Here is a 21,356-nt window from a genome sequence, read left to right as displayed (position 1 = left end):
CTGTCAGACAGTAGGAACTCTAAGCTTGGCGCGGAAACTAAGACCCTGGCAAGGTCCCTGAACATCTGTAAGCAGCTCCTCATTTGCAAAAATGATCTATATATCCACCTCTAATTGCTAAGACTCCATCCATCTGAAATGTTTGACTTGACTGATAACTCCCACATCTCATCTGTGTGTGGTTCGTAGACAGCGCTGCACATCTGGTGTGACTTCAGCCCTTGCTACTCTGCCCTACTCGAGGCCTCTGCTCTCCTGCCAAGACCTGCAGGCTACATCTGTGCTACTGGTCACTCTGTAGTTACTCTGTTACAAAACACTCAGCCATCCCAATAAAAGGGGATTGAGAAGGCAAAACACTGCCCTCCATTGTGTTCAGCTCCAATCTGGTTCTTGTCCTCACCACCCTCCCTCTTTTCTGCTCTCCCTTTCTCTCCCTCTCTCTTTCAGAAACAGAGAAAGAAATCTCCAGTATTTATTGGGGGTAGCCAGTGGGAGCAGAGAAATGGGTAAGCCCTCACTGCACTTCCCAGCCTAGTTCATAGGTGTAGATGGCTCCACACTATTTGGTCTCCTGGTTTGCGTTCGTCACATCTATAATACTTGTTCACAGGCATGTGGTGAGAGCATAATCGTGCATTTTATGGTTATGAATGGCACAGCCTGGCAACGCTCCGATTATTATTTCCATTCGCTGTCATGCATTATCAATCTAATTCCCCATTACATGCCATTTTTTTCATGCATTCCTCACCCAGCAAGGACAAAGAAAAGCAAAAGCCCTGTGAAGAAAACTGGATCACCAGAAGAACAGGCTGATTTTGATGGAAATTGGGGAGTTACTTGAGAAGCCTCAAGTTGGGGGGATAGCTTTGGGCTAATTTGAAGTGAAAGTTATTGTTAAAAGGTTTAGTATTTTGTATCAGTACCAAGATTTCTGGCCCCAAGGTGGGCAAAGTATATTGCTAACTGTGAGAAAGGGGCCATACCACAGTATGGACTATGAAAAGGTCAGACACAGGAGGACCTAACAGGTGACATTTCACTTTAGACCACTTGGATTTCCAGATTTCTAAAGACATCTAAATATATCGATGTTGGAATGTGGGATGAAAGGTTCACTCAGTGCTTGACTTACTCCAACAGGATCTACTGAGTGCCCATCACGAGCAGAGGGTTCAATGCCATGAGCATTCAGTGAGCAGGAAGCATGCAGTAACCATGAGTTGGCAAATAACTGCTAATAAGATAGGAGCAACAAGGTGCATGTGGAAGTAGTCAGAGTTTGGGGAGAAAGGTGTACAAGTCCAAATGTTCTTGGCCATGGACAATTAGTTTCTTTTTGTGATGTATCATGGAGTAATCGGAGCTTCAACTTTAAAACCAAAAAATCCCAAACCACCATAGATAGAGATCTGGCTTCCTAATAAGCTGGATCCTACACACTGCATTTCTGAACTGGAGTTAGCTCTGCTTGAACATTTGCAGAGGGGTTACTTACTTAGTTCAAACGGAGGCTACCAGCTCACTGCTTCTTGATTGTTTGGTAGTGATAATGTCACTGAACTAAACCAAAGTCCTCAAATTCCTTCCAACAATCATGGCCTTTATTCTGAGCAATAATTTCAATCTTTAGCTCAAGAAGAATATCGTTTCTCTTTTGGGAGAAAATACCTAATTTCCACTGATACAAGTAAGAATTGAACACACACACACACACACACACACACACCAGCACTCAAGAGAAGCATGAATGCAATTCACTAAACAGTACAAACAGCTCTTATCATCTTCTGAGAAAGGCATAATAATAGATATTTTTAGGAGATTGCTATTAGTGGTGGAACAGGCTGCCTCAAATGTATGGGTGTGCCTAAGTTATTCCTTATAAGAGAAAGACATGCTGATCCCATGGGACAGGGGAAGAGTGTCAGCTGATGGACTTAGGGAACCAAAAGGAAACTGCTGTGGAGAGAATTTTTGATAAGCCAGTTTATGCTGATTCAGAAAACTTCTTACAGAAGAGAGTAGTGAAACCAGCAGGCCTTTGTGTGCAATGGTGACCCTGAAGCCAAGAGTTCCAGGAGCTGTTGGACCAGCTCTTGAGATTCAATGGCCTGGGGAAAACAAGCACAAAAATGTAAACCACTATCCAGGTGATTCAGTCTGCTGACGGCTGGAATGAACACCACAAGGTAAAATACTCAAATCTCACCCTTCCTCAAGAGGTTTGATTTTCAGTGACCATTTTCCCCAGATTCTCTCAGTCTTTGAGATTGTTTATTGTAGGAAAAGTTCACATACCTATGAATCCTACAAACCCGATGTGATGATCCCTTCTCTTCCTTTTCTCACTTCAACTCCTACCTTTTAGGAAACACCCAATGTTTGCTTTTGTTCCTTTAATTCCATTTTCAGAGAGTAACAGACAGCAAAGAATCAGAAAGGGACATGGTGGAGTGAACGTAAAACCAGTGTCTGAGGAGGTCATGTGGGAATGTGGGCCTGAGGCACCTGCTGATCCTGTCTAGGTCGTCCCTCCTCTTTTTCTCCCCTTTAGCTCAAGAAGAAAACAGTGTTTAGAATTTAGGTAAAATAATCATTGGAAGATCTTGATCCCATGGTTTCTCTTCCTATGAGGTCTCAGAAATAATTTTTAATTGAGATGCTGGAATTTTTCACAATTAATACACCTAAATAGAGAATTTCTGCCACAGATTTTGACACATCAGGTGCTATCCAAAATATAAAAATTATAAGTTAAAATTATTGATGGATTCAGACTTATACACTCCAATACTATGTAGAGAGTGGTTTAAAATAACCCCATCAGCTATTTAACTGTTATCATGTCTATTTCTCATTTTGAAATACTTAAATGGAAGTTCTCCAGAAGCTATACATATGCAGACTATCCAAGAGCAAAGCTTTAGATTTCAAAGTGCCCCATCATCTTTTTAGTCATTCAGTTTGTCAGACTATATGCAACTCTTATAACAGATAAATATATAGCATGTGAATAGAACTATAAGTATTTTACTTTTACACATACAGAAGCATCAATAATGTGACCACAAGTGACATATTTATGCAGTAAAGTCAGTAAAGATCTTCCTTGGAGGAGGTCTCACTCTACCCCACACTTGCTTTTATAAAAGACAAAGGTAGCCCGACAGGTCCCCTCAATACCAAAGTTCCTGGCTCTTTCATCTCATCACTGCCTTTCCCATCACAAATAGGCCACACTTTTTCATCAACTCATCAGGATTGACTCAAGAGCCCTTTCTTCACACCTCTGGTGTGTATACTATTCCACAGAGCTTTTGCCAAGTTCTAGAACCCAAGCAAGGACTCATACTGGCTTTGCCTTTGACATCAGACTGTAACTTTGCTATTATGATAAAATGGAGCACTCTACACATCTGGGATGCAGTTCTCATGGATTATGAAATCAGTGACTCACTGACCCTCCAGGGGTCTCGGTTTCCCCAACAACAAGATCATGCTAATGGTAGAAGCCACCTGCCAGGCTATCAGGGGACTTGGCAACAATGTCTACAAATTACACAGAGGCCCTGTGCCATAAATAACACATCTTATTAATAAAATTAGTTCAAGATGAGAGCCAAAAAGATTATAGCAATAGAAGGGGCAGATCATACTTGGTCAGAACAAAAGAGGGCAGAGAGATTTTCTGATCCTCATTTCTACTGACAAAGTTCCCCTTAAATACAGGAAGAGTTTAATGTTTTGTTTTGTATTTCTAAAAGGTTACTTCTACCCACACAACTTACACATTAGGTGTTACTTCAAGTTATCTGTAGGCAACATTCTATTCACTGAACAGACAATATAGTGTTGATTTCAAAGCATGTCCAAATATTGCTTCCAATTAAATTAACTGTGCTATTTAACCTCTCAGGACCAAATGTATTCTAACCTATTTGCATCAGGACCCTCATTCCTGTTGTGCCTTAACTAAACCCAAATTTCATTTTCACTGGAATAGATCCCTTAGCCAACAGAAGTGGCTCATCCCCTGACACTCCAGATTGCAAGAGAAAAGTGACACTTTGAGGATCAAAATCAGATTTCTGCTGATCTGGGGGTCTGCTCTTCTGGCCTTGCCCAAATCAGACTCTAATAAAACAGGGAGAAGTTTTATGAATGAACTTGAAGCAATTTGAAGACCAGAAACAAAACAATGAAATGTGTCCTCCCATAATCTCCCCCAAGCCCCACTTCGTTGTATCTTTTAAAGATGGCACACACTTCTATAAGTGTAAGGGATGGATTTTTGCATCCAACTCCTGCGGTACTTTCCCCAGGGTCAGGGGTGGCTTCCCTGGCTGCAGTCAGAAGTTGGCTTCTGGCTCTCTGGTGCTTTCCCACAAGTCACAATCATGTTTTTGGAAAAAACGAGACTTATGGGTGCTGAGGTGGAAGCCCCGATAGGAGCTGCTGTTCTAAACTCAATCAGATACATGCAGATCAAGTCAGCCAGGCCAGGTGTCTAAATTCAGCCAAGGCAACTCCAAAATTGAATGGACTGTCCAACCTGAACGGCTGGGATTTAGAAATGTGCCTGTCTTAGGTGTTCTGAGAATTCCTTCCATCAAAAGCAGTAAGGATTCAAACTGAAAGAAGCCAGAACAGCAGCAGCAGCAGCAGCCTCTGTTGGGATGTTCCATTCATAGGGGAGAGGGAGCGTCCTCCATTCATGGTGGGGTCAAGGAAGTCCTTGCCAGCGCTGGATGGCCTTTCTCAGCCAGCCGGGCTTCTAGGGGACTGGCACGGCTGCATCCTTCAGAATGAGTATGTCTGTTAAGTAGCTAGGGCCAGAGTTATTATTAGTACAGTCAACCTTGGAAATTCCGCAGAATTTGCTTGAATCTCCAGGGCAGTGTCTGCTATCCAGGCACCAGAGAAAGGCACCAAGTTCCTGATTTCACACCGGCAGCCCACACAGCTTTCAAAGTGCAGGACTGGTTGATCTTTTCTCCATGCAGTATGTGCCAACGTCTGGCCGGCTGCCCGCAATACAGAAACACTGCGTGGGGTCATTTTTAAATGACCACGTACTAACGGGAGTTTCCTCCTCACCTCCTCCCCTTTCTGCATCAAACTTGCTGCAGCCATTTGGAATGTAAAGGGCAGTCCACCCTGACAGCCCGGCAGCCTGCAGTCAGCTGCCTGCTCCCGCCACCTCGTCTGAATCCCTCCCTCCTGCACCCAAAGGGCGGACCTCCCCTGGCACTTCCATAAAAATGTTTTTGTTTTTTCCTAAATCCCACCCGGTGTGCACACAGCAACGTCCTTTCCTTTCTCCCTGGGTAAATTCAGAGTTCGGTGCCAAAGCGAAGCGCCTGCGGGGAGGTGGAGGGTGCAGAACCGAGTACGGTGCGGGCCGCACGTGGGGTTTGCACTGAAAAATGTCACCTCGGCGGCATCAGATTCTCTACACCCTTCGGTAGGAAGTGTCATGTCCCTTTCGCCGGCCCAGCATTTAAAAATGGACACAGAGGCGCTGCATAGTCAATCGCCTCCCTGCGATCGCGGCTGGGAAACAAAGACACATTACCTTTTATTTGTTGCGCTTCCCTGCGAGCCGAGGAACTTCACGTTTGCAGCGGCGGATCCACGGAAACCGGCGTCCCATCCGCCCGGGGAGCGCAGGCCCGTGGCCTACTCCGTGGCATCCGCGCCCGGCGCCTCCGCCGCGGCCGCTGCCTCCTCCGCCGCCGCCCCCGCAGTCGCCCCGCCGGTCCCGCCGCCCCCGCCCCGCCGCCGGCCCTCGGTCAGCCCATCGCCCGCTCGCGCCTCTCCCGCCGAGCCTGGCCGCTCGCCAGGGCGCCCCGCCGCCGGCCCGCCCCTCTCCTGCCGCGCCCGGCCCGCCGCGCTCGCGGGCGCCCCCCGCCCCTCGGCCCCGCGCCACGCCCCCCGCGCACACCGAGCGCGCTCCCCCGGCGCGCCAGCGGGGGGCCGCGGGGTCCTGTGCCAGGCGGGCTCCCGCGAGTCCCTAAACCCACGCCCGGAGCACCGGACAACAATGAGCCGGCCCGCGCTCGGCGCGCCCCGCCCCGCCCCGCCCCGCCCCGCGAAGCCCGGGAGCCCCAGTCGCTCCGAGCCGGCCGCACACGCGCAAGCGGGGACAAAGTTAGGTCCTGAAGGAGGCTGCGGACCTGGAGAGAGGCTGTGTGGGAGGAAGGGGAGGGAATCGAAAACCGACGAGACACACACACAACCCAAACCAGATCAAACCATCCAACCCACCCACCCTGCGAGCCTGAGAAAGAGGCGACCTTGGCTGCACTTGGCTGAAGGTGTAGCTCCTCCGAGCTAGCTCAATTTTCTTGAATTTTAATCTCCGCTCAACTCTTTGGTAATAGAAGTTCCTGCGAGGTAACCTAGCCATGGGGCTATGTCAGGGATTCGCAACAATTCCCGTGGAAAGGAGACTTCCATTTCCAGAGACGGGGGAGGGAAACCTGACAAGTGCTCCTTCCAAAAAAAGAGACAAACTCCGAGATTGTCCCTACCAAGAACAATAACTAACTCACGCGGCATGCCTAAATGTTCATTGCTTCAGCAGCTCAATTTGCCCTAGACAATTTCATGAATTGTCAAAACACAGTTGATAAAATAAAGGGTGAAGTAGGCAGGGCTTAGTTAAGGCGGAAAAGTTAGCTTGTCTCGGGTAAAATCTTTCTCCAGAGCACACTCATCGCTGAATTTCCCAGCATCCATCCACTCATCATCCACCCACTAGTCAGGGCAAGACTGGCTCTTCTCTCACCACAGCTGAAGGAGACCCTGGTAGATCTAGCACCATTATTTCCAGGGCATTGGCAGAAGTGAAAAGTTACAAACTTTATAATAAAAAGAAACCTCGCAACCCTATCTTCCAACTGAGCTTTCCGGAACACACCCATTGTGTGCTTGCCTCTTAAGATGTCTGCAGAAAAATTTTTGAGAGTTCAAGAGGTCTCACAGTCAATAAAGGGAAACTCCATATGCCGTTAGCATTGGAGGAAAAGGTGAACTCGTGCGTTAGAACCGCCTATCTTCCTTAAAGCTGTCGTGATCACCTGCTGGTGGCTGATTCCTGGAACCTGCGTTAGGGAAAGCTGTTCCCGAACGGGATGTATCTGTACTTTTGGAGCCCTTGAGGATTGTTACAATGCGAGGCCCAATTGTTTCAAAATGCAACTGAAGCCCATCTCCTTCTGTCCTGAGGCCCTCGGGGGAATGTTATTCTTTGGAGTCAGACTGTTTCCAGTGCTGATTTGTTGTGACTGCAACACTAGTTAGGGGGCGATTGAGAAAATGTTCAAACCTACCATTTCTCTTCAGATATTTAGTTCCATCCTCAGGAGAGTCCCTGGATTCCAACCACCTGCTGCTTTTCCATCTTGGCCACTGGGATTCTCAGTACGTCCTAAACTGAAGCTGTCTCACTGGAAGTCTGGGTTCCCTATCTCAGTACCAGGTATCCATCCAACCCCCACAAGCCAGAAGCAGGGATGGAGGGGTCTTTTGTCGCCTTCCATTCACTCATTCCTCACATTCAGGTTATTACCAAGCACTGCTCTGGGAATGCTTCCTTAAGAGCAGCCCCTTGTCTGACTTGCTCCAACAGTGCCTGGTGCTGGCTCACCTTTGTAGATGAGTAACCCCTGCCCTAGCCTCCTGTGCACATGGCCTTGCATCAGGGTGTCTCCAGCAGTCTTCTGACTGGGTCTTGTCTCTGAAACACATTCTCCATGCCGGCTGGAGTAGCTCTCCTAAAACTCAGATCTGGACATAGAGCTTCTTTGCTGAAACCTGTTCAGGGCGTCCCTGGCTCTTAGAAATAACGTCCACACATCTTCAGATGGCTAGAATGGCCTGAGCACCAAGGCCTCCTTCTCCATCCACCCTTATCTTTTGCCACCTGACCCCACCAGGGTCCACTCACCCTCTACCCCCAACTCCATCACCCCTTTCCAGATCCCTGTATTCTAGGTTCTCACTCATCTCCTTGTTACCAGGCAGCCAGTGACTTTAGAAACAACTCAGATCCTGTCACTGTAACCATTGTCGATGGCTTCTCCTTGCTCTGGAAGCATCCTCTCCATCTTCGTCACGTGTTAATCTCCCTGTCCCCTACTCTGCCACACAGGCCACCTTTCTGCCCTTGAACAGCTCCTTTCTTCTCTTTGCTTTTGTATTTCTTGTCCTTCCTGGCCTGAATGCTCTTCCTCCCTCACAGCTCCGCTCTCTTTATAGCCAGCCCCTTGCCATCCTTCAGGCTTTAGCTTAAAGGCTGCCTCCTAGACAACCTTCCCTGCTCAGCACATGGAGAAAGGCCTCTCCCAGGTGCTCTCTGAATCACTATCCTGTTTATTTTCTTCTTAACACTTAACCAGATGGGTATTCACAGCCCGTGATAAGGCCACAGACCAATTTCAGACTGCCTGGGCTTGACTCTTACCCAGGCCACCTGCTACCTGTGTGACCTTGGGTAAGTTTCTCTGTGCCTCACTTTTCTTATCTATGAAATGGGGATAAGAATACTGCCTACCTCCTAGGGTTGTTATGGGTATTAAATGAATCAATACATGTGAAACACTAACAGGGCCTAGCTGTACATGCTAAAGCCCTGTAAGGGCCTTTATGCATTTTATTCTCAAGTTTCCCCGTGAGACCTGGACTAGTACATGGCACAGGATCTTTTTACCCCGTAAGCCTTTTGTGTTTGGCAATAAGACAGAGAATGCATAAAACATTCAGGGAAGAAAGGCCTTATCTGTAGAATTTAAGGACTAAGAGATATAGGCCATGGTAAAACTTGATCAATGAGCTAAAATTCAAACTTAATTTATCTGGACGTTAATGAAAATATGGAGAAAATATATTCTCTGTTTTACCAGTTGTGGTCCTTGGAGTTGATGGATGACAAGCTTTGCCAGTCAGAATTCCCTTAACGGTCGGCTTTCCGGAGAGCAGCCAATGCCACCACAGGGAATGCAGGCAGTTACTTGCAAAGGCATAAAGAATCAAAGGGTCTTTGCAAAGTGTTGGTCCATCTACCCGCCCTAACATGCAGTTGTGATGAAAGAATATAGTGTTTCCATTTTCAGATCCAGTTTGATACTTTTTGAAGAGTCTAACTGAAAAAAAGAAACACCGTAGTCTGGTTTCTGGACATTCGCCTTTGTGTTTTGCTTTCACTGCTAGAGAAGTTTCAGAAAGAAAGAGAAATACTTTTCCTTTTGCCCTTGGAGAGGGCAAGCAGGACTTGAGACCTGAATACCTGGGGCTCCCCTTGCCTCTCTCACACAGAGTTAGGGAGCTTTGTTTTGAAAAGAGCTGAACTCTCAAAGAGGGGAGAGGTGCTCTGTGGCATGGGAGTGAGGGGTGTAAAAAGATGGAGAAAGATCATAGCACCCTCAGAAGAAGGAAAGGGGTGACATCTCTACATGCTGCAGAAGGGCACCTGTCAGCTGATGGGGAAGCATGTGGATGCTGGATGGGGCTACTAAATTCTAAGAGGTGTGTCTTAGGCAAAGGGTCTTGGGGTACGGCCAGGAAGGATGGAGTCTTTGGCTTTAAAATGGACCTCAGGTTTTTAGATACTGAGCATCACAGTGACAACTAATCCGGATTGATGACAAGTAGCCCTTTTCCTGGGTTGAGGTACAATGTGAGCGAGGATAGAGGAAAGAATGAGTGAATTCCTACCTTCCTGGTGAATGAGGAAGTAATCAAGATTAAACTGGATTTAGAGAAGTAAATTAATGTGATGTTTTTTATGCTCAAGTTGTATAGCAAAAATTTTACTAATAAAAAGTACCAGGTTCTTAACTCTGAGATCTGAAGTCATAGCTTTCCTGACAAGCTCTGGGCAGTATGTGGGGCAATTAAGACAATATTCCTCAGCTCGAATCATTTCCGGAGTGCCCCTTTTGGTGAAAAGGAAAAAAAAAAAAAGGCTCTCACTTGTGCCTTTGTGTGTCTGCCGTGCTGAGGACAGGTGCCAGTGTGGGTGTGGATCTGAATCTGGGCTGCACAATCCCTTCCTAGGAGCCAGAGACATCGGACAGCCTGGCCCCCCTGCTCTGAAGGCCCAGAGTGACCTTGAGTCTCTTGACTTTTTGGTACCCATTTCTTCTCCTTTAAAATGGGCCTAATACTAATCGCTCTTCAGCCTTGTGAAAACTATGGCTTCAACACATATTATTGCCCAAACCATAACTGATAACAACTGATAGCTAACATTATTTGAGCATATACTCTGTACCAGGCACAGTACTAAGAACCTTCCAAACATTGATTTATTGGATCAGCACACGATGCTCATGAGGCAGACACTATTTTTATCCTTTCCTACAGATGAGGAACCCGGGATTTTTTAAAAAAGTAAGGAATATGCTGAGACAACAATCACATTTGAACCCAAGTCATTCTGTTGAGACCCTGAGCATTACCTTGCATGCTTGGGCTGCCACACGGAATACGGGTGAAACACGCAGGCACTCACAGTGAGAACGGCCGCAGACTTCCTTGACATACAGCTATTAATTATAGAGTGAATGAAGCACAGTTGGAGTTGGATGGCACCAGGAAGGTGACAGTGAGCTACAGTGTTCCATTAGCTCCTAACCTGCACCATATGGACAAAGATTTACATCCTATTTCCTATCTTTCTAGAGAATAACACTGGCCTCTTTTCCTCCCACACTCCAACCAGTTTTAAGGATAAAGAAAGAGGCCTTTGGGGCAGGTTATAGTACTTGGCTGGTTTTAAGTGAACTCTATTCTATTTTTATACCCAATTCTTTTTCTCCTTACTACCAGGTCAGTGAAAGGCCAGTGATGAACCACTTCCATTGAAAACAAAAAATTCCAGCTCCCCCCAAGGCCTGAGTAAGTACTTAAAACCACGGTCCCTGGGGTACATGAAGAACTCATTTAATAGCTGTGCTTTATTATGTTATTTTTAAAAATAGCAATGTCATTTTTTAATAGCTATGTTTTATAATCTTATGTTCTCATTATATTAGATTATTGCTTATTACTCTTTCCTGGGTGGGAATCATGGTTTAGACCACCTCAACCCGTGGCAACAAAAACCCAGGGCAAGTCTTTCTGAAACACGGAGAAGCATCAATCAGAACATCACAAGCTAATTCATGTAATTTGGAGCCCCTGGGAGCAGGTTTATCCCAGTGAGTACCACAGGATAAAATTGGCATACGTTACACATACACTTGAGTAGATAGATTAGCTCTCTCACCAAACCTTTTCTGTTTAGTTACTCAGAAATATATATTAATAACTAGTTAACACTTGGTGCATTCTAAGTGCCAGATACTCCAGATACTGATGACGTACGTGCTTTACATACAATAACTTTTTTAATCTTCTCAACATCCCTGTGAGGCTGGTACTACTAGTAGCCCCATTTAGGTGGGAGAGAATGAAAGCACAGGAAGAGGCTCTATAACCCACCTAAGGCCCTACAGATGGTAAGTAGGCAACAGCCAATTATCAAACTGGCAGCCTGACTTCAGAGTTTGCATTGTTAATCCTCACTGATCTGATCTTCCGGTTGTCAGGTATTTGGAGGCTTTACTTCCCTTATAGTGCCTACCACAGTGTCTATCAGCTGGAACTCAATACTCATCATTTGTTGGCCCATTGTCTCATTACAAAAGGGAGCTAAGACAGAAATATTTGTGTAATTGAATGAAAAAATTTTCAGCAAATATTCCTTTTTCAGTGGTAACTACTAAGAGTATGAGGTCATATGCAGGTGACATCAATCAATCAATCTCTCAAGGAAGCAATAAGAATGTAATAAAATGATGAGTCGGTGAGGGAGGAACAGCCCCAGGATTTAACAGACACAGGCCCCTGTGCTGTAGGAAGAAAAGGCAAGTCAGTCTCTTGGAGGTGAGATGGGGCTGGAAGCTGTCATGGAGTGATGTGGTGATTTCTCTTGCCACCAAATACAAATCACACATTCCCCAAAATTATAACAGCAAAGAATATGTTCTAATCCACGTTACAAACAGTTCAGTGTAGCACATTTATAGGGTTCTGACTTCACCAATAGCTGGGTAGGCTATATGTTCAGATGGGATTGGATATACAAGATTAGAACTCACAAAGAGATATCTGGATGGAAAATTTTAAATGTTGAGGATGTCCAATGGCACGCTGCTGAAGTGGCATATTGATTATTTTGAATTAAAGTTACTTAAAAAGCAGCTGGTACAAAAAGGGCACTCTGACCCTCCTCTGTCCCTCTGAGAGCAGGAAAGAAACCCTTCATGTGAAAGTTACCCTCCCTGCACCAGGGGGAAAGAGAGACATCCTTATCACAGAAGTAGAGAATTCAAGGCAGAGAAGCCTGCATAACAAACCTTGTTACCTTTTACTAATTTACTATCCCAAGCCAAAACTCTACTTAGATTCCTTACTAATTAAGCACCCAAACCTAAGTTTCTTTGTCCTGTCAAATACTCACACATTTATTGTTTCTTTGCATAAAAAGTATAAAAGTTGCTTGCTTTGGTTATTTTATTTAGGTCCCCATTTCTATGAGACCTCCTTTTGAATGTATGTAAATTTGATTTTCTCCTGTTACTCTGTCTCATGGCCATTTAATTCTTGGACCAGACTGAAGAACCTGGAAGGGTAGAGAAAAACTTCTTCTTCCCAAAAACCATACACAGAGGGCATTTGAACCTATGGAAATGGATGAGATCATATAGAAAAGATACTCTAGGGAGAAAGGAGGTCTTGGGACCCAGCTCTGAGACAGTGGTTCTCAGATGTAAGCCAACATCAGGATCACCTGGAGGGCTATCAAAACAGATTCTGGGGTTCACCCTCTCATGCCTCCCCAGAGTTTCTAATTCATACATAGCTCTGGGTTAGGAGTGTTAGAATTTTAATTTCTAACAAGTTCAGATGCTGCTGCTGCTACTGTTCGATTAGTACCACTGTTCTACCACTTAGCCTTCCATTTGCTCCCAGCTGTCCTCCCAACCTCTCAGGTTTGCTCTAGCCCCAGGGCCTTTGCATTTCCTCAGATAGCAGCAGGAATCAAGCCTGCCTTTTTTCAGGTCTCTGATCAAATGTTACTTTACTAGGGAGATCTTTTCTTGCCATCTTTCTTTCATTCTTTTTTTTTTTTTCCCAGTAGAGAGAAATGGAGCTAAGTTTTATTCATTTTTCATAGCTGTCACTTAATTTTTTAAATGCCAAAAATCACAGTGACCTATGGTTTTTTTTTTAAAAATAGACATTTCTTCTGCTTGCCGTTCTGCTGCTGCCCTCTCCCTAACTCCTTCCGTGTTTTATTTTTCTCTATTGTACTTATCACCCTCTAATAGACTCTATAACTGTATTTCACATATGTGTTTGTTTATTACCCTTCCCTTCCAGGAGAGCAGGGATTTATGCCTGTTTTGTTTATTTCTGACTCTTCTGGATCTAGATCAGTTCCTGGCACGTAGTTAACATTCAGTAAATATTTGTTAAAAGGATAACTAAGGCCTGGCCGGGTAGCTCAGTTGGTTAGAGCATCATCCTGATGCAAAAGTTGTGGGTTCGATCCCAGGTCAGGACCCATACAAGAAGCAACCAATGAATGCATAAATAAGTGGAACTACAAATTGATGTTTCTTTCCCTCCCTCTCTCTCTCTCTCTCTCTCTCTCTCTCTCTCTCTCTCTTCTCTCTCTCTCTCAAGTAAATAAATAAATAAATAAAAATATTAAGGATAAATAAAATGAATAAGTGAACATCCTTACATGCAGAATTGTGGTTTTAAGAATTTAATTCTGATGGAAACCCTTCCTAACTGGTGACCTCCATATAAAAAATAGTATATAACCATGTTTCCCCATTATGAAAAAAATTTCCTTTTGCACCTGGGGTAAAGTCAAAGGTCCTTGGCAGGTCTTCAGCAGTAGGCACTGGTTAGGGTAGAGATGTGACAGGGAACGGACTCTGCATGGTTCCTGGCTTCCTTTTTCTCACTACCTGGTTATAAACAGGGCCCTCCTGCCTGTCTAGTCTCACCACTCACTCTTCCCTGTTGGCATGTCACCACCCAGCCAGCGAGAAACTCATGCAAGTCCCTGTTGCTTCTTGTTTCTGCTTACACTCTACCTTTGGGCAGAAGGCCCCCCGCCCCCCCCCCCCCCGCCCTTCACCTGACCAACTCCTCCCCGCACTCCCCACACTCATCCTCCTGGCTGCCTTCCCAGAGGCCCTCTCTCTAGTGCTCTGAAATCGCCTGTGTATATCTCTGCACATAGCACTTTATTATAACCATTTCTGCACGTCTGTATTCCTTACTCTATTGGGGATTTCTTGTGGGCAGAAATCAGGGCGATGCTTTGCTTATTTTTATTCGAAGAATTTTATTTTATTCTAAGTTCTCAAAATTTGTTAAACTGTACACTGTATTTAATTTAGCTTTTCCACTTTCATTGGGCCAAACATGATGATAATTACCCAATAGGTTTTTATAATTAAATCCATTCAGCTAATAAAAAAAACCAGAGAAGCATCTGTGATGGAAGAGAACAGTGTCTGACCAGTGTTTATATGCAATTTCATGTAATTGTCCTATAAAGGCGACCTAAATTATAGTCAGTCTGAGACTGTAAGTGGGTTTGGGCTCTGCCTCTCCTAAATGAGCTGGAGTCAGTCGCCATGCTGCACTGCAAACATCAAAGCCCAGTCTGGGGAACCCCTGCCACATGTTCTGAAGATTCGTAAAAGCACTGAGGCCTAACAAAGGCACTTAATAATCCAGCAGGTGTAATTTCTGTCTTGAGATGGATACCCTGTGCATCCCTCCTCTTAGTCCCTACTTAGTAAACTCAAAATTGTTTTGATGTTTGCTTTTGGAAATCAAAACTGCTTTCTTTGTATTTTTCTGACTTCTCTCGTGTGGTCTTGAGAAGATCTTCCAGGTCTTTTTTCCTATCTCACCCCCTTTTTCACTCTCTCAAACATTCAAAACAAGATAAATCAACACTATGGTCTGAAGCTGAGCCTAAGTAGAGGCCCGAATGTCTGGAGACCATTTTAGTCTTGTGTTTTCAGTAGAAGAGGGGATATACAGTGGAGAGAAAGGGAAGTATCTTTCGAATCTTCAGGGAAAGCCTCCTGTACTTTTTACAATGGAAATTTGCCCTTGGAAATGGTTGTAACCTTAATTGCTATCAGATTGTAACCTTAATTGCTATCAGATAATGATAATAATGATGATGATAATAGCTGTTATTTATTGAGTGATGCCACGCATGTCATGCGCATTCTCTATAATCCTTGCAGCAACGCTGCACAATAGGTATTACGGTCGTGTGCTGCACGGTAACATTTTGGTCAACAACGGTGGTATATCACAGCCCGGGGGTGTAGCAGGCTACACCATCTAGGTTTGTGTAGTGTACTCATTGATGACGAAATCACCTAAGGATGCATTTCTTAGAATGTATCCCTGTCCTTAAGTGGAGCGTGACTATATTAATTCCCATTGTATAGATCCAGGAATTGAAGCCTGGAAATATTAAGTAACTTGCCAAAAGTCCAAACCCAGAAAAAGACAGATTTGAATCCCAGTCTGTCCCCAAGCCCTCCAAAGTGTGTTCTTTCCACTGAGGCTTAATTTTGAGCAAAAGCAGAAATTGGTCAATCAAGGGCTCACAGCGGGAGGAGTCTCAGGACTGGTTTCTGGTGGAGGGGAGCTGAAGGGAGCTTCAAAGTAATATTCATCTAGGTGATGTTTTTGCTGATTGCTGCCTCCAGCTCCCCTGGTCATCAACATCATTCCCACCCCAAGCTGAGCTCTACAGACACACAGAGGTTTTCCCAGCAGGGCCACATCCGAAGACAAGACACCGCTGAGTCGTTGTTGGCCCCAGTTTGCCAACCTGGCATAATCCCTTGGTTGTACTTTTACAATAGTTATGTGAGGATTTTCACCATAGTCCTCGTGGTCAGCACAGTCACATCTCCTCCTGATCCCTGAAGGGCACTGAAAGAGTCATTCTGAGACTTTGGGCAGGACTTTCCCTATCTGCCTACATAGCATGCAAAACTAGTGTCACAATTCACTTCCCTGCTCAAAGACACTAAGAAAGTACTCTCAATGGTTAGGAGTTTATGCCTGGGTTTAAGTCACGGGGCAGCAGCTTACTAGTTGTATGGCCATAGGCCAGCGGGTTCTAAGCTTCTCTCCATCCCACTTTCCTACTCAAAAGGTTGCCATGAGGATTGCATTGCATGACATATATAGAGTTGGGGGCACAGAGCATGTGTTTAATAAAACATATGCTATTAATATTCTTATTTGTATTACCTGCATCAACTAACGACATAAAATCTGGCAGCTTTTGCCTATGTACGGTGCCCTCTTGCCCACTACATTAGATGCTGATTCTTGATTTAGGCCCTGTACCTGAGTGCTGTGAGCTTTAATGAGATCCAGATGAGTTAAGTACTGTAAATAGATCATAAGAAATATCCTTGTCCTTAATATATGTGTCCTGAGTTCCAGCCCTTTCCTCTGCGTGCGCCCTCCCCTTGTAGGGAGCGTTCACCCTGCTGATCTGTGATTAACCTGAGAGTGCTACAAGCCCACGGAAGTAACCCACGGTGCTGTGTTCAGCCAGTGAGGCTATGTAGTTGGCTTTAAAAGGATGCCCCCTGGGAATGACAACCAGTCAAAGTAGGTAGCCCTAAAGGGTCACTCCATCTTATCCTCACATGTGTGGTGCAGCATGTCCACACCCACATGTGAACTTCTGGTCAGAGGCGTGTAGCCCCAGATCACTCAGCAAGTCAGCAACTACACCAGCCAAGGGGAGACAGAACCCCAACGATTCACTGCGTTTCTTAGGAGTCTAAATTAACTTCCATTTTTCTATAAGAAAGAAATCAGTAAAGGGAAATGGAAAACGAGCCTGAATTGTATAAGTTTGTTCCACTCCAGTTCAGTGGGAAATCCAAGGAGGGCTTCAGATTAGACAAAACAAATTAAGACAAAACAGATTAGGACACCTACAGTCCTGCACGCTGTGGTCTTATCCACCGTTCAGATGGTGCTCTGAGGGGCAAGGCTCATGTGAGCGCCTGTTCTGGACAGGTAAGGAAATGGGCACTGAGGGGATCCTGGCTGGCCCAAGGGCTCCCAGTGAATTTTGGGGACATTTGGAATTAGAATGGACAGCTTCTCACCCAGGTCATGAGCACTGCTCACCAGTGTCTGTCACCTACCAGTACCTGCACAGGGTTGTTGCTAGGTCAAATATTATACACTCCTAAGTTGTATGTAGTGAGTTCCTCAAAATACAAAAGTATCTCATTTCTTTTAAATTTTTGACGTCCTTCTTAAAAAGGTATTTAAATAATGAAACAAGCATTCAGAAAAGAACAGAAAATATATTAGACTAGTGTATAACTAGCATTAAGACTGAACAGTTTGCCTTATTTGCTTTAGACTGCCTTATTTTTTGAGACATAAATGACATATAACACTGTAAGTTTAAGGTGTATAATGTGTTGATTGGCTACATTTATATACTGTAATATGATTATCACCCTAACACCTCTATCAAGTCACATAATTACTATTTCATTTTTGTGGTGGAAACAATTAAGATCTGGTCTCTTAGCAGCTTTGAAGTTTATAATACAGTGTTGTTGACTATAATCACTATGCTGTACCTTATATCTCCAGGACTTATTTATCTACTGGTTGCAAGTTTGTACCCTTTAACTAACATCTCCCCAATCTCCCCACCCTCCAGCCCCTAGTAACTGTCATTCTATTTTCTGTTTCTATGACTATAGTTTTTTTAGATTCCACATATAAGTGAAATCATACAGTATTTGTCTTTCTCTGTTTGACTTGTCTCATTTTTCCATTCCTCCACTGTAAGACAAGTTACTTTTAAGTTTTCACAGTTACAATCAGCCAGGGCCTTTGCTCTTACAGTTTCCTCTGCCTGCCGTGCTTGCCTCCCACTTATTCATTCATTCAACAACATTCTCATAATGTCCACTTAACTCGCTCCTTTATTCCTTCACGATTTTCCTCAATTGTCACTGAGATTGCCAAATAAAATATAGGATGCCCAGTTAAATTTGAATTTCAGATGAACAATGAGTAGTATAAGAATATCCCAAGTAGTATATGGAACATGCTTATACTTAAAACAAATTCACTTATTATCTGAAATTAAAATTAAAGCAGTATCTTGTATTTTTATTTGCTAAATCTAGCAACCCTAATTGTCACTTTCTCAATGAGGCTGTCCCTTGTCCATCCTATTAGTGTTTAATCCCCTCCCCAACAATTCTTATTCTCTTTCTCTGTTTTATTTTTCTTTATAGCACTAATCACCAATTTACCTGCCATATATTTTCCTTGTTTATCTTGCTTATTTTCTGTCATCTTCCTCTGGAAAGTAGGCTGCTAGAAGGCAGGATTTTTGTTTGTTTTGTCCCTTATTAGATAGTAACACCTGAAGTAGTGTTTGAGACATAGTATGTGCTCAATAAATACTTGATGAAGAATGAATACATGAATGAAAGAATGCAAAGATTATCTTAGTGTATGTCTCTTTAGTATATGTATGAGAATTTCTCTAGGATAAACACCTGGAAATGGAGTTGCTTTCCATAGACTTGTCTATTTACTAGGTATTGCCAATTTGCTGTTCAAAGTGATTAAACTGATTTCTATGTATAAAAGTCCCCATTTCCCCACATCCATAGTGTCTTTCTTTACCTTTGGAGATATAGTAATTTAAATTTTGTCACAACATTTGAAACCAGCATGAAAACATAAGATACCCACTAGTGAATTATATCTAGTGAATTCATAACAAAGAGTAATTATTTATTCAGAAGGTGTTGGATGTTTTGGGGTGTTTAGTTAAAAAATGGGTTAATTACTATGGGTATGCAAACACTCTTAAGCCATGGTTTCTCCTGTGTAAGGAAACAAACAAAAATTGCATGAACCCATCACCATTGCAGGGACCTGGTAAAGGCCATCATACAAATTTTGAAGAAAAACCACCTGATTATTACCATTTTTTTCAACTAAAAAGGAGGAAGTCTTGGCTAGAGGCCATAAAATGAAAACACACATAAAATTGCATGGCATGGTGTTTAAAATAAGACTCAGAATTGTCACAAACATGAAATCCATATTAAAAGAGAAAATTTGATAAAGTCCTTTGTTATAGAAATGGTCAATTTCTTTAAGGTCCAAAAGATTAATCAAACTATATATTACAAAAGCTATGTGATCAAAGGATACAACAAAATGACACATTCAAATATGTTAATACATTGTTTGTTTGTTTGTTTGTTTAAAATATTACAGATGTCCCTTTTTCTCCCCAATAACCTATTCCACCCAGTCCCATCCCCCTCCCCAATCCCTCTCCCCACCACTGTCCGTGTCCTTGGGTTGTGCATATCTGCATATAAATTCTTTGGTTACTCTCTCCCCCTCCCCCCACCCACCCTCCTCCATCCCTCTGACATTCGTCAGTCTCATCTATGCTTCCATGTCATTGAATCTATTCTGTTCATCAGTTTATTAAGTTCTTTAGATTCCACGTGTAAGCGAGATCATGTGATGTTTGTCTTTCTCTGCCTGCCCTATTTCACTTAGCATAATATTCTCCAGGTCCATCCATACTGTCCCAAAGGGTATGAGATTCTTCTTCTTTACAGCTGTGTAGTATTCCATGGTGTAAATGTCCCACAGCTTTTTTATCCACTCATCTCCTGATGGGCACTTGGGCTGTTTCCAGATCTTAGCTATTGTAAACTGTGCTGCTATGAACATCGGGGTGCATATATTCTTTCTGATTAGTGTTTCAGGATTCTTAGGATATATTTCTAGAAGTGGGATCACTGGGTCAAAAGGCAGCTCCCTTAATACATTCTTGAAAGGTCATGAAATAGGTTGTGGTCTTTGCAAAAATGATCACAGCACCTTACTTCTCCCTGCACCCAGGTTCCAGGTCATGTGATTGTGAAGTGATATCTAGATGTAAGTATACTGTCCTTCCTCTTGAAACTGGACCAGGCTTCTGACTTGTCTTGGCCAATAAAATGCAGAAAAAGTGAGAGTAAAATTTATGTTGCTTCTCATGCTTCTGCTTTACCTACCTAGCTGCCATATGAGAAAGACGAGGGTAGCCTGCTGGCAGACACAAGACCAAATGATCAAAGCTGAGTCAGCTTATTGTCCCAAGTGAGGCCCCAAAGAGATGACAGAGCCCTGCCACGATCAGCAAAGCTGCCTGCTTGACTTCCAGCTGGCCCCAGGTGCATGAGGGAGACCAGAAGGCCTGCCCTGCTAGTAAGCCCAGCCGAAATTGCTGACAAACACAATCATGACCTGAATGAATGCTGGTTGTTCTAAGCCACTGAATTTTGTGACGACTTGTTACACAGCAACGGTTAACTGATACACAGGCTAACTTGGGCCTTCATCCTAAAGAAAACAGAGCTGTAAATTTCTTCAGTTCCTTTTACTTTGCTATATTTATGCTGATAAAATTGGTGACTATATCTTGATTGGCAAAGGGCTGATAATTTCTTTAAACAAAATCTGTGAATGCTTTATTGAGCACAGTGGCAACTGGAGCCAGTAAGCAACCGTGTGCCCAGCTGGGCAGCCATCTGTGACAGACCCAGAGAGGCACCCCACCACGGCCCCCCGTGCGTGGACCGGCCGACAGCAGCCTCCCCCAAGAACACTGTGCTTTTCAGCTCCTGTGAGTCTCCTGACAAAAACCTAGTGATTTGAAAATTTGTCTTTTCAAGGAAATTTGTAAGAAAATGACAAGTGCCTCCAAAAATCTGACTTTTAAGAAATAGTATTCTGAGCACATCTTTTTCCCTCAGCCAGGAGGAGCTGCTGGCTGGAGTTTCAAAGGCAGAAATGAATTGTTAGTTTTACCCATGGAAAGCAAGTGAAAAGCAAATAAATACCCAGGCTACAACTTTTAAAAATCCAAATAAAGTTCATAATGAGGAAGAGTGGCTCACGGAGCTTTTCAAGGCCACGCTTTCACAGTTAACCAGCACTCAGCAAAGCTTTGAATGTTTTCCCTACATGTGGGAAGGTCACGTCGATATAAAGGAAGTTCTACAAATGAATGCCGAGAGTTGGTGGGGAACAGTAAGTCTTTTGTGGCCCTACGTTTGTTTCATGCTATGAAAACCATCATATTGGGGGCAAAGCAAAGAAAGACACCCTCAGGCATCTCACTTCACCTAACAAGTGTTCAATTCCCCAAGAATTTAAAAGAGATTGAC

The 21,356-nt window shown here is 43.9% G+C and overlaps 1 protein-coding gene across 6 annotated transcripts in view; it reads right to left on the bottom strand.

Moving 5' to 3' along the window:
* The window catches only part of FRMD4A (FERM domain containing 4A), a 441,288-nt gene that overhangs the window by 217,589 nt on the left and 202,343 nt on the right, over positions 1-21,356 (bottom strand). Inside the window, exon 1 of one of the 6 annotated variants that reach the window (XM_016210041.2) lies at positions 5,582-5,710. The exons of the other annotated variants lie outside the window; for them this stretch is intronic. The gene's annotated coding sequence lies outside the window, so the exon portion shown is untranslated. Of the gene's footprint in view, positions 1-5,581; positions 5,711-21,356 lie in introns of those variants that run through there. 6 annotated transcript variants of the gene reach the window in all.

Source organism: Miniopterus natalensis, chromosome 1 (genome assembly GCF_054644295.1).
Source record: "Miniopterus natalensis isolate mMinNat1 chromosome 1, mMinNat1.hap1, whole genome shotgun sequence".
Taxonomy (NCBI): Eukaryota; Metazoa; Chordata; class Mammalia; order Chiroptera; family Miniopteridae; genus Miniopterus; species Miniopterus natalensis.
This window is presented reverse-complemented; position numbering and strand designations above follow the sequence as displayed.